Below are 9,442 nucleotides of genomic sequence, written 5' to 3' on the forward strand. Positions count from 1 at the left end.
ATACTGCCTACAGGAAAATTAAAGAGACCTTTGGAGAAAAGAGAGCCACTTGTATGAATTTCAAGAGCTCAGATGGAAACCCAGTTCTAAGCAAAGAAGGGAAAGCAGAAAGGTGGAAGGAGTATATAGAGGGTCTATACAAGGGCGATGTTCTTGAGGACAATATTATGGAAAAGGAAGAGGATGTAGATGAAGATGAAATGGGAGATATGATACTGCGTGAAGAGTTTGACAGAGCACTGAAAGACCTGAGTCGCAACAAAACTCCGGGAGTAGACAACATTCCATTAGAACTACTGACAGCCTTGGGAGAGCCAGTCCTGACAAAACTCTATCATCTGGTGAGCAATATGTATGAGACAGGCGAAATACCCTCAGACTTCAAGAAGAATATAATAATTCCAATCCCAAAGAAAGCAGGTGTTGACAGATGTGAAAATTACCGAACTATCAGTTTAATAAGTCACAGCTGCAAAATACTAACGCGAATTCTTTACAGACGCATGGAAAAACTGGCAGGAGCCGACCTCGGGGAAGATCAGTTTGGATTCCGTAGAAATGTTGGAACACGTGAGGCAATACTGACCCTACGACTTATCTTAGAAGCTAGATTAAGGAAACGCAAACCTACGTTCCTAGTATTTGTAGACTTAGAGCAAGCTTTTGACAATGTTGATTGGAATACTCTCTTTCAAATTTTGAAGGTGGCAGGGGTAAAATACAGGGAGCGAAAAGCTATTTACAATTTGTACAGAAACCAGATGGCAGTTATAAGAGTTGAGAGGCATGAAAGGGAGGCAGTGGTTGGAAAGGGAGTGAGACAGGGTTGTAGCCTCTCCCCGATGTTGTTCAATCTGTATATTGAGCAAGCAGTAAAGGAAACAAAAGAAAAATTCGGAGTAGGTATTAAAATCCATGGAGAAGAAATAAAAACTTTAAGGTTCGCCGATGACATTGTAATTCTGTCAGAGACAGCAAAGGACTTGGAAGCGCAGTTGAACGGAATGGACAGTGTCTTGAAAGGAGGATGTAAGATGAACATCAACAAAAGCAAAACAGGGATAATGGAATGTAGTCGAATTAAGTCGGGTGATGCTGAGGGAATTAGATAAGGAAATGAGGACGGAGACAAGTGGGTGGTGGCTCCATTATGCTTTGAGGAACATTCACGTGGGCATGCAAGGGTCCTGTGAAGTTCGTGCAAGGCACCATGACGGCCAGGAAGTATCGTACTCTGGTTGCAGACCACGTACCCTCCTTCATGACAGTCACGTTTCCTGGAGCAATGGCAATTTTCAAGAAGATAATACACCATGTCACAATGCCAGGAGTGTGATGGAGTGGTTCGAGGAACACAGTGCGAGTTCCACTTGATATGCTGGCCCCCCAACTCACTAGACCTGGACCAGACCGAACACATCTGGGATGTGATTGAACGTGGCGTCATAGCTCATCGCCCCCTCCCCGGGGAACAACGTGACTTGTGTCTCCAGTTGAGATGCGAATTCCCTCCAGCGGCCTACTAAGGCCTCGTTGCTTCCATTCCAGGACAGGACGCCGCTATTTTCCGTGCCAACGATGGACAGATCGGCTATTGGGTAGGTGGTCGTAATATACTGGCTGATCAGTGTATACGATTCTATGCATATGAACTTGCTCCTCTTCCAGTAACAGCCTACGGTAGGTCGCTCAAGGCACGACTGCGGAGATCACTATGTGAATGACCTTGCTCCTCTTCTATCAGCAGCCTACCTTACGATTGGAAAAATCGTGCAGGTCACTACTTTTTCGAAGAGGTTCGTCGAACAGACGCCAACAAATACAGACCTACATCGTTGACTTTAGTCTGTTGCACAATTTTATAACACTTTTTAAGCTAGCGTATCACGACCTTTCTGCGCACCGAAAATCTCCTCTGTAAGAATTAACATGGATTCCTCAAACATCAACCAGGTGAAGCTCAGCTTGTTCTGTACATCTACGAGACCCAGAAAGTACCAGATTGATGCTGTGTCCCTCGAGTTTGGGAAGGCATTCAAATTGATACTCACTTTTGGGCGCTGTCGCCTAATGAAAAAATACGAATATGAAGCAATATCAACTGAAGATTTCCTAGCAAACAAACCTCTGCTTACATCATCCTTAATGGAGGGTACTCTCCATGGGAGTGCTGTAGGACAATATAAACGAGATTTCATGCACCTGTCGGCATTTTCCCGCTGAAGCTGCAATTGCACTGTTTGTTGTCAGCTGCCGTGCGGCACTCTCGTGACCTGTTGCGACTTTCAAATTATGTCCGAGAATGACTTTGGCTGGATAAGCGCATCTTCTACCATACGTAGTAGAGAACGCTTTTTCGTATCACACTTTTATTAGACAGGCGGCTGGTGGTGAAGGCAGTTCAGTATTGACCAATAGACATGATCTATATTACTATACGCCTAACGCGATTCAAGCTCCCAGCTGCAGGTTGCGTATCTAATGGCTTCCAGGGGCTATATTGCAAATATGAACAATGTACGGTAAAATTAAATAATACAAGATATTATTACCATGATAAAAAATGTAACTGCATTTACTTTTAGGTCTGTAATATGGATTTGCAAAATTGCGTTTCATATTAGGCACCTTTCTTCTATAAGTCAACAACAACTAACGAATTTCGTTATTTTTATTTTTTATAGGGTGGACATAAAATATCCCCTTCCCCCCACCTTGGAAATGCGAGTTATAGAAAATGCGTTATTATGTCTAGAGTCAAGGCCAGTGGCTGTTCCATACGTACGAGCTGTACGTGTTATTTTGCAATAAGGTAACGCAAGACCACGCGTTGTTTGTTACTGTCCTGACGTATCTCTACACAAAGGATATTTCACTGTTGCCCTAGTCAGCACGTTCTCCACATCACTCACTCACTGAAAATATCTGGTCATGTTCTTGAAACAGATATTTATGTCGCTACACCATTAGCTGTCGTCAGAAACTTTATTAAGTTGTTACTGTAGTTTAGGCGGTATAAAAAGATCCCTAGCAGCTGTAGCTGGCTGGGTGTATCTCCGCACACCTAACCCTACAAATCACGAAAGCCGATTCTGTAAACGACTGCATGGCAATTCTGTAGAAGGTCGTTGTCTCACCTGCAACCATTGGCGCTTTGCAGCTGAAAACTGGCAACGGCGCCACTGTCAGGGAACGTCTTACGCCGTCTCGACTGTAGTTCGATTTGTACATGGATCATATTCCAACACTGGTAAAAAATTCGCTATAGTAATTCATTTGAAGGAGTAGGGAGTGACATGCACAAATCTGTCATCCAAGCCAGCCGAATCAGAGCCTTTGTTGCTGCCAGAGGTATTCCTCCTCGTGTTGGAGTTTTAATATTTGACAGTGTAAACAGAGGTTTCCAAACTAAGCTACCCAGGTTTGTGGGAGGAAAGTTCAAATGTTTATCCTACCCGTTTTAACTCATGCCAATGCGGCATAGAATATTAATGCAAAAATCATTCAAAAATTGAGGGTTGCTTGGCAACCAATACAGATATGTAAGTTGAGAACAGCTTGAAGAGATGAAACGAAGACGTCAGTACGCTCGTAAATGTTAAGAAGTAAGCTTTGAAAATGACTTACATCAAGATGCTCTTTTTTTTTCTTTCTTCAGCCCTTATATCCACGGGTGTCTTACATCATGTCACAAATTATCCTGTATATTGAGAACCAGTCTGATAATTATGTTATCACATGTTGTACATGTTACGCATGGGAGAGCCAGTCCCGACAAAACTCTACCATCTGGTGAGCAAGTTGTATGAGACAGGCGAAATACCCTCAGACTTCAAGAAGAATATAATAATTCCAATCCCAAAGAAAGCAGGTGTTGACAGATGTGAAAATTACCGAACTATCAGTTTAATAAGTCATAGCTGCAAAATACTAACGCGAATTCTTTATAGACGAATGGAAAAACTAGTAGAAGCCGACTTCGGGGAAGATCAGTTTGGATTCCATAGAAATATGGGAACACGTGAGGCAATACTGACCCTACGACTTATCTTAGAAGCTAGATTAAGGAAACGCAAACCTACGTTTCTAGCATTTGTAGACTTAGAGAAAGCTTTTGACAATGTTGATTGGAATACTCTCTTTCAAATTCTGAAGGTGGCAGTGGTAAAATACAGGGAGCGAAAAGGTATTTACAATTTGTACAGAAACCAGATGGCAGTTATAAGAGTCGAGGGACATGAAAGGGAAGCAGTGGTTGGAAAGGGAGCGAGACAGGGTTGTAGCCTCTCCCCGATGTTATTCAGTCTCTATACTGAGTAAGCAGTGAAGGAATCAAAAGAAAAATTCGGAGTAGGTATTAAAATCCATGGAGAAGAAATAAAAACTTTAAGGTTCGCCGATGACATTGTAATTCTGTCAGAGACAGCAAAGGACTTGGAAGAGCAGTCGAACGGAATGGACAGTGTCTTGAAAGGAGGATATAAGATGAACATCAACAAAAGCAAAACAAGGATAATGGAATGTAGTCGAATTAAGTCGGGTGATGCTGAGGGAATTAGATTAGGAAATGAGACACTTAAAGTAGTAGGGGAGTTTTGCTATTTGGGGAGCAAAATAACTGATGATGGTCGAAGTAGAGAGGATATAAAATGTAGACTGGCAATGGCAAGGAAAGCGTTTCTGAAGAAGAGAGATTTGTTAACATCGAGTATAGATTTAAGTGTCTGGAAGTCGTTTCTGAAAGTATTTTTATGGAGTGTAGCCATGTATGGAAGTGAAACATGGACGATAAATAGTTTGGACAAGAAGAGAATAGAAGCTTTCGAAATGTGGTGCTACAGAAGAATGCTGAAGATTAGATGAGTAGATCACATAACTAATGAGGAAGTACTGAATAGGATTGGGGAGAAGAGAAGTTTGTAGCACAACTTGAGTAGAAGAAGTAATCGGTTGGTAGGACATGTTCTGAGGCATCAAGGGATCACCAGTTTAGTATTGGAGGGCAGCGTGGAGGGTAAAAATCGTAGAGGGAGACCAAGAGATGAATACACTAAGCAGATACAGAAGGATGTAGGCTGCTGTAGGTACTGGGAGATGAAGAAGCTTGCCCAGGATAGAGTAGCTTGGAGAGCTGCATCAAACCAGTCTCAGGACTGAAGACCACAACAACAACAACATGTTGTAGTACAATCATCATTGCTGGTTTTCTTCTTTTTGAAACGCAGCCATGTTGTTTAATGAGTTCTCGATTATACAAATATAGCAATATAACTAACGCCACCTATTATCGACTTTGTATTTAAGCCCGGTAAAAACCTTTTCGTCAGCAGTTACTGTCGAAGCACAGTGTCTCATCGTGCGTTGAATACATTTGCACACCTTCTCAAGTTACGTTTAGAGAACTGGTTGGAACATTACAAAATATACCGACGGAAAAAAATCGCAATACCAAGGAGGAGTTGTGCGACATAAACGAAAGTTGGTAGGCGTGTTTCTACATCTGAAAGATGACGTCTGTTCATATTCTGAGGCAGTCGCATAAGAGTGGTGCTAGTGTCGTCAAGTGAGAGTTCAATATTGAGAAGGGTGGATGTCTGTCGTGTCTTCTGATGAAAGGTGGTTCTGCCTCGGTGCCAGCGATGGCCGTGTCTTGGTTAGGAGGAGGCCAGGTAGACGCATACAAACAACCTGTATGTGTGCTAGACACACTGGACCTACACCTGGAGTTATGAGCTGGGATGCGATTTCATATGACAGCAGGAGCAGTCTCATGGTTATCCGACGCACCCTGACTGAAAATTTATACGTCAATCTGGTGATTCGACCGGTTGTGCTGCCATCACGAACAGCACTCCAGGAGATGTTGTCAAGCAGGCTAATGCTCTCCCACATGCCGCTGTTGTAACCCAGTATACTCAAGGGTGTCGACATGTTACCTTGGCCTGCCCGATCACCAGATCTGTCTCCTATCGAGCACATATGGACATCATCGGACAACTCCAGTGTCATCCACAAACAGCATTAACCGTCTCTGTATTCACCGACCAAGTGCAACAGACATGGAATTCCAGCCCACAAACGGACTTCTGACATACGTACGACACAATGCTCGCACTTTTGCACGCTTGCATTCAACATTCTGGCGGTTACACCAGTTACTGGTGTACCGGCTTCTCACATTTGCAGTGGTTTAACACCCGCTTGCGCTCTGATCCTGGAATGTTAATCACTTAACTGTGTTACCTAGACAAAAAATTACTCTACGTTAATTATTTTTTGGTGCCGTGTTTTTTCCGTTAGCGTAGTATTACTCAGAAAGTTGAGAACGACATTAACTATTTCTGATGATAGATATCGTGAACAATCTTCGCTGTCAAATCTTATCTAGCGGATAGATAATATTCTTGGATTAACGAGATCACATGTCTCTGTCGATGATTTCTTACTTCTGCAAAAGTAAAACCACGTCAGTGTGCCACATTTTTTTCCCCATCTTCTGCATAAACATTTACATTGTAGAACCATTTATACCTGACAACAAGGTAAGTCTGTGCATAGATCATTCTCAGAGCAGTAAGTAAGATCTCAGGTTGCGGTTATCATCATTCTTATGTATTTTATTCGTAGAAGATCTTGATGGTACATATGGTGTCGCAATTCAAATACCCCAATACGTATATGATGCCTACATTCGCCAATTTAAAACTGAACCGTTTAAGGATGACTAATGCAGCTGATGTATAGTGTGAAAGAACTCAGGAATATAGTCTCAGTCTGTCGTCTTCCAAAGCTGTTTTTATCTTTACATGAAAACGCCGTACATACCCTACAAATAGCAGAAGATTGGGACCGTTTAGATATATGTTTCAAACGCTAGCAAATGTTTTGGGGCTTTGTACGGGCAGCAGACTGTTCTGGGCGAGAAACGTTAATCATATTTGCCACGAAAACGGCGGAAGCTTCTTACATTAGATGCTGGTATTATCTGTAATGGAGACGATGTTTGGGAAGATGATGTCAATGCAAACAGAGGTTTCCAAACTATGCTACCCATGTTTGTGGGAGGAAAGTGAAAATGTTTATCCTACCCATTTTAACTCACGACATTGGGGCATAGACTTTCAATGCAAAAATCATTCAAAAATTGAGGGTTGCTTGGCATCCAATACAGAAAAGTAAGTTGAGAACAGCTAGAAGAGACGAAACGAAGACATCAGTACACTCTTACATGTTAAGAAGTAAGCTTTGAAAATGACTTGCTTACATCAAGATCTTCTTTTTTTTACTTCTTCAGTGCTTATGTCCACGGATATCTTAACGTCACGTTGCAAACTATCCTGTACATGAAGAACGAGTCTGATAATTATTTTATACATGTTGTAGTCAATCATCATTGCTGGTTTTCTTCTTTTCCAAACGCAGCCATGTTGTTTGATGAGTTCTCGATTATACAAATACAGCAATATAACTCACCACTGAGGTTTTGTACTGGAGGAAGCGTGGGAAGAGTGGTGGAAGTCTAAGGTGCCCACTCTAATGATCACAAAGACACACATTATAACAACGTCATTGTTATAACCACCCAAGAAGTTTTGTAAGCCCAGGATCCAACACGTCACACCGGCACTCGTGCTACACTACACAGGTAGCCCTGAATGTGACGTCGGAGCAGCAGAGCAGTAGTGGAGCACATTGTGTAACAGTACTCCAAGAGAAGATACTGTGGGAAATGGAGTGATGTGCTGGAAGATGAAGAAGAAACGGTACAGCGGATATCAAATATTGATACAGATATGTGAATGTGGAATACTATACCAAGCTATTTCTTCATGGGATTTGTATTTCTTTTCTTAATTTATAATTTTTCTTTGTACAATTTGTTACATATTTTTTCCCTTTCGTAAAATTTTTAAGGTGAAACTTTCAGATCGTATTTTACTGTACGACAAATAAAGAAATAGTTGAGAATTGGAGATTCTGCCGGGTGATTAAGTGCACAGTTGCATACGACAAAACTACATTCGATAATAAGAAGAGACTGTTAATGTTCTGGCGTAACCACAAGCGCTGGAATGAAGATGACGAACGCAAGAGAAGAGAAGGAGTGCCCTCTGCAAGAAGAGAATATAAGCGTCGCTCCTGCCAGTATCGGCCGGACATTTGAGGATAGTATTTGCTCAGTTGTAGACCGGCCCTCGCAGAACAGTTATTAGTGATCCACAAACTGTATGTCAAACTTGCATGAATATTGTACACAACAGGGCATTAAAATTGCTACACCATTAAAATGACATGCTACAGACGCGACATTTAACCGACAGGAAGAAGATGCTGTGATACGCAAATGATTAGCTTTTCAGAGAATTCACACAAGGTTGGCGCCGGTGGCGACACCTACAACGTGCTGACATGAGGAAACTTTCCAACCGATTCTCATACACAAACAGCAGTTGACCGGCGTTGCTTGGTGAAACGTTGTTGTGATGCCTCATGTAAGGAGGAGAAATGCATACCATCACGTTTCCGACTTTGATAAAGGTCGGATTTTAGCCTATCGCGATTGCGGTATATCGTATCGCGACATTGCTGCTCGCGTTGGTCGAGATCCAATGACTGTGAGCAGAATATGGAATCGGTGGGTTCAGGAGGGTAATATGGATCGCCGTGCTGGATCCCAACGGCCTAGTATCACTAGCAGTCGAGATGACAGGCATCTTATCCGCATAGCTGTAACGGATCGTGCAGCCACGTCTCGATCCCTGAGTCAACAAATGGGGACGTTTGCAATACAACAACGATCTGCACGAACAGTTCGACGACGTTTGCAGCAGCATGGACTATCAGCTCGGAGACCATGGCTGCGGTTACCCTTGACGCTGCATCACAGATAGGAGCGCCTGCAATGGTGTACTCAACGACGAACCTGGGTGCACGAATGGCAAAACGTCATTTTTTCGGATGAATCAAGGTCCCGTTTACAGCATCGTGATGGTCGCATCCGTGTTTGGCGACATCGCGGCGAACGCACAATGGAAGTGTGTATTCGTTATCGCCGTACTGTCGTATCACCCGGCGTGATGGTATGGGGTGCCATTGGTTACACGTCTCGGTCACCTCTTGTTCGCATTGACGGCACTTTGAACAGTGGAGGTTACATTTCAGATGTGTTACGACCCGTGACTCTACCCTTCATTCAATCCCTGCGAAACCCTACATTTCAGCAGGATAATGCACGAACGCATGTTGCAGGTCCTGTACGGGCCTTTCTGGATACAGAAAATGTTCGACTGCTGCCCTGGCCAGCACATTCTCCAGATCTATCACCAATTGAAAACATCTGGTCAATGGTGGCCGAGCAACTGGTTCGTCACAATACGCCAGTCACAACTCTTGATGAACTGTGGTACCGTGTTGAAGCTGCATGGGTTAGCTGTACCTTACA

This window comes from Schistocerca piceifrons, chromosome 5 (assembly GCF_021461385.2).
Source record: "Schistocerca piceifrons isolate TAMUIC-IGC-003096 chromosome 5, iqSchPice1.1, whole genome shotgun sequence".
Classification (NCBI taxonomy): Eukaryota; Metazoa; Arthropoda; class Insecta; order Orthoptera; family Acrididae; genus Schistocerca; species Schistocerca piceifrons.